We start from the raw sequence: 5557 nt of genomic DNA, 5'->3' as shown, positions 1-5557 counted from the left end.
GTGCAACTAGTGCGCAAAGTGACAGTTTGCTGCACCGAAAGAAACGTTCACGCCCGAGCCGTAGGCGAGGGCGGAATGGCTTCTTGAGTGCAGCAGAGGAACTTTGCGCACGTACTTCACATTTAATTTTTCCTACAGTTACCATTGAATATGAAAAGTGGGTAATTATGGGTAAAATTGCCTGTAATGCATCAAATGTTTTTCTGTGTAGATCTGTTTATTATAAATAAATAAAATAGAATGTAGTATGTGTGTTTGAATGGCTGTCACTGATGTGGTGGCTGTCCTCCAACTCGGTGTCCTTCATATTATTATAACAACACTATACCACAGTCACAGTTACCAACTTCATTTTTGTTTTCGTGCACTAATCCTCCATATAACCCACCAACTATTTTGCGTTGCCATGTTCAAATCTGGAGTGCAGAAAAAATTTTTGCCGCATTTTTGGAGCGGAAAAGTGATTCTTTGCGTTCTGTAGCAGTGCAGCAATGGCCACTTTCCAAGGTAACTGTAGGAAGACGTGGTTTTTGGGTATTGGTCTGTATGTATGTGTATGTGTGTGTGTGTGTGTGTGTGTGTGTGTGTTGTGTGTGTGTGTGTGTGTGTGTGTGTGTGTGTGTGTGTGTGTGTGTGTGTGTGTGTGTGTGTGTGTGTGTGTGTGTGTGTGTGTGTGTGTGTGTGTATATGAGTCTATGTGCGTCTGTGTACACGATATCTCATCTCCCAATTAACGAAATGACTTGAAATTTGAAACTAAAGGTCCTTACAATATAAGGATCCGACACGAACAATTTTGATCAAGTGCAATTCAAGATGGCGACTAAAATGAAGAAAATGTTGTCAAAAACAGGGTTTTTCGCGATTTTCTCGAAAACGGTTCCAACGATTTTGATCAAATTCATACCTGAATAAGTCATTTTTAAGCTCTATCAACTGTCACAAGTCCCATATCTGTAAAACTTTCAGGAGCTCCGCCCCATCTATGCAACATTTGATTTTAGATTCCCAATTATCAGGCTTCAGATGAAATTTAAACAGAAAAAATTGAGTGGAAAGAATTGAGCATGAAAATCTCTACAATTAATGTTTAGTAACTTTTTCTCCTAAAATTGAAAATAAGCTCGAAATTCGAGAAAATGTGATTATCCAATTGCAAACTGTTGGCAACTGTTGATTCTATTAAATGATTCACTATGAAGAGATAGCAGATCTCGTATGTCTCCAGCGTTATTGTCCTGTCACCAGCTGGCTCAGATTGTTGTTCATAAGTAGACTTGAGAAGCGCGTGAACACTAGCGTCAGGTGATCAATTTTCATAACGGCAAGGAAAGTGGTGTTAGTGCGCCACACCAGATTTTCTTCTTTTCCCTCCTTATTTTCCACTTCTCATCCCCAACTTTCTCACTGCTTCCTCTCTTCCTCTTCCTCTCTCGCCCACCTCTTGTATATTTTTCACCGTATCTTCTTCTATCTCCTTTCATCTCTTTCTCTTACTTTTGTTAGAGAGTTAGTGTGAAGGATATGTAAGAAGCTGGTTGCTCTACATTCACGCTTCTTCTTTCTAATCATATGAACCATATGACTTGTTAATAATTTACTAATGTTGTTTATCAAACTAACAGCAGAGCTGATGAGAGAATCATTGAATGTTCATATTTGTACAGTTTAAGATTTATTGAGATTTATATTATAATTGACATTAAAATCGATTTTCTAAAGTAAATGAAAATCTTTCGTCAATTATTCATTTTAAGTAATATGTGCGAAGTAAGATCATTATAGATATTTTGAATATTCTTTCCGAAGAATGGATATTGATATGTCCAAAGCTCCGCCAATTCATGCAGATGCATAACAATATTATCTATAGTTAATCCAAATTGTTTTTCATAGCATATACAGTTCAATAATAGTTTTATATGTCTATTTTATGTAAATTCATGTATAATTTTGCAGTATTGTAAGCTATTGTATATAAGTGTGTAAGCCAGTATTTATATTGTAATCCACATAAATGAAGTACTCAATCAATCAATCTCCTTTTTCTCTTCATTCCTTCATCTCTATGCTTTCCTCATTCTCTACTTCTTGTAAGTTTTTTCACTTCACCTTCCTGTATCTCCTATTTTTCCCTCCTCCTTCTTCTCTTTTTCTCCTTTATCTCTCTGATTTTCTCCTCTGCCTCTTCATATTTTCAAATATCAGGCGATAGATACATTGAGAATATGAAGACAAGAATAGTTTTACTGATTGTAACTCTGACCCTCGACTTCGGCTAAGCTAATCGAATGTGAGTTGTTATTTCCTTTCTTTTTCAATACAGTGTCGTACGATGTTAGAGAATCAAATGTTTATATTGTAGCCTATTGCAGAGATATAATTGTACAAAAATTTAAAATATAAATCCTTTATCTACTCTCAATTGTATGTTTATTGATCGTTTATTAACTATAATTGTATGTTTGATATAATAATTAGTTACTGCTTTTAGTAGCATGTGATTACCAACAAGAGGGCCTTCAGGAGCTCATTATTCCTCAGATACTAAGATGATCTAACTTTGTCTCAATCTATACTTCAATCTATACCATTAAAATTGATTCTTCATGTTTATCTTTGATTCTTATCAATAGATCTGTTTAATATTATATTCTCACGGAGAATATTGAATTGAAGAAGTCTAGGCCTAGCTTGAACTCAAGGTTACATCAAACTTTCTTTATTCTTTATTCAAAAAAATAAATAACAATCAAATACATTCCAAATATTGGTAGAATATTGAACTAGTCTCATTCCTCGAAAATTGGGCTGCACTACCTTACAATAATCATTATTCTGATTGAAACATAGTCGGCAACCCTTCGCAATCAGCTGGAACATGATCGGTCCTGTTGCCGATAATTCTGGTGTTGTCAACTTCAAGTCAACCCGGGTTTCTCGCCCAACTGCTGAGCTGTGATTGATTCCTACAAACATTTCCACCTCTCAAACCTTCACCTCTCCAGCATGCGCCTCTCCAACCTCTCTCATCATCCGCCCCTCCAACCTCTCTCATCATCCGCCTCTCCAACCTCTCTCGTCATCCAACCTCTCCAACCTCGTCATCATCAAACATCCAACCTCCAACCTTCAACCATCTAATCGAAATCTGATCTCTGATAGCTCTTGTACTACCGTACTCAACAATTCAATCAGCTCACTGGTTTCACTATTTGCCTCAAACCTTATCTGTTTATTCACCCTGAACCTCATCTTGTCTATTTGTCACCTCTTAGTTGGGCTGTACACTAGAACCGTTTTCGTCCGAACTAACATCGGTCAAAAACTACTGAACGCGACCGAACGATCCCCCAACAAAGAAAGGAATAGATGCCCGTCCATTGCAACAGGTTCATACTGCCGTGCACAGCCGTCTCCGGCCGATCAATTTTTCGATTCGAATTGAATGGGATTTTCCGGCTCTATCCGGCCGAACTAACTAGTCGAGCTGAGACAACAAAGTGTTCCTAACCTAAAATTGTTTCACAGCCTTCTTTGCTTTTGTTTTTTGAAGTTGTTCTGTTTCATAAAGTTGTAGCTATGGGCTATGAGAAGTTGTTAAGTTTGGTTGAAGAGCATGTTTCATTGTGGGATATATGAGAGACAAAAGATATCATCGTCGCGATGTTCAAAGGAATCTGTGGTCAAAGATTGCTGAACAAATAAGGATCTGAAGCTAATAATATTGTAATGAATAATTAATTCAGTAGATATTTGTTCATTCAATTTTCAAAATCTCAATATGATCATTGTTCATGAAAAATTTTGGTGGCTATGATAGTAGTTAATTCAATAATCGGCAACCAGTCAACTATTCGGCCGAATTAACGGCCGGCAGATTCGTCCGATCCAACGGCCAAACATATCGGTTGAATACGGTTCCAGTGGACGGTTACCCTTATCCTCTCCTACAGATTTCTGCTCTCAAGTTTGTATTGCAGTTAACTGAATTCCAACTATGGTATACTCTTCATCAAATGAAAAGAATTGATATTGTCAAAACCACTGGTTTATTAAAACAAATAGAGATACTAAATTCGGTCGTTACACCATCACCAATCAAAATGAGCGGCAGAATATGATATAGTGTGGGGAAAGCCCTCCGATTGGTCATTAACTGTTGACCAATGAAAGCTGAGCTCTATTGCCATTGTCCGAGACAACACACGCCCAAGTAGTTCAAATATGGTCAAGAGAGCCGTGGGACATCAACCAATAGAGAGAAACTTATTAACGAGCAGAACCAAACGGGTGATATAATTAAAATAATATAATCGAGAACAAATTCCCTCATTATAACACAGCAACATCACAGGAAGTATAATTCTTATAATTCTCTTAGGTCTCTTTACAATATCACACATTATCCTTTACTATTAAAAGAGCAATTTCTGTTTCTATGTTTAGATGTTTTTATGTTTATATATATATATATATATATATATATATATATATATATATATATATATATATATGAATGTATGTAACCGGATCTCGAAAACGGCTCTAACGATTCTCAAGAAATTTGGAACAAATAGGTTTATGATATGAAAACTCGATTGCAGTAGGTCTCAACCCTGGGATAACTCGCTGAGGGACATTAAAAGGATAAATATTAAATACGTCCTTGGGAAAACAGCTGGAAATTTCGTCGTCTTTTGATATCCGTAATGGAAGTGAGTGAACGAATGCATGTGTGAGATCATTCAGCTGATCTCACGAGAAGAAAAATTCAGCAAGAAAAACCTTTTTTCGTTTATTTCTCTTCTTTTAGAAAACATGTGTACTTCAGAAAGTCCAAAATAGTAACTAGATGCTGTTAGTGTAGAATAGTACATAGTATATTAACAAATATTGTAGCAAACATAGTATATCATTCTAAATCGAATTCATAGTATACTAGGTATCTATTTGTAATTGATGATGTGTTTAAGCTAGTTGAGCTAGATGAGTAGCTTAACCTAGATTTTGATTTGGACTGTAGTATAAATTCGAAAAGGGACAGTTTTGGGCATAAGCCTGTTTTGTGCCTCCTCATATAACTGTAAAAATAATAATATGACTGAGAAAATGAATAAATAAATATAAATTATAAATTCAATCTTTCGTTACAAATTGTCTATGCTTTTACACTCCAAAGCAAAGCTCGGTCCCCAGATATTTAGAATTTGAACTCATGTATACTTACGGATAATCATCAGGCCAGACATGCGTGATGGGTGTATTTTAAAACAACCAATCAAGGGTTCTGCCTCAACTGATCAGCGAGCTGCCTATCATATAGCTCCATTCAAAGTATATAATTTATTCAGTTTAAAAAGTAAATAATCAATTCAAACTTTTAAAAGAAAAATTCATAAAGATAAGAGTACCAACCTTTTAAATGCCTCAGCTATCAACAGAGACTGCCACCAGAAGTAGTAAGTAGTAGAGTTATTCCCTTGCTCATGACGGATGCATCTCAACTATTTAGGCTACATTGTTGTCACTCACTCACAATCACCATTAGTACACA

This window comes from Nilaparvata lugens, chromosome Y (assembly GCF_014356525.2).
Source record: "Nilaparvata lugens isolate BPH chromosome Y, ASM1435652v1, whole genome shotgun sequence".
Lineage (NCBI taxonomy): Eukaryota > Metazoa > Arthropoda > Insecta > Hemiptera > Delphacidae > Nilaparvata > Nilaparvata lugens.
The sequence above is the reverse complement of the archived record's forward strand: the minus strand, read 5'-3'. Positions refer to the sequence as shown.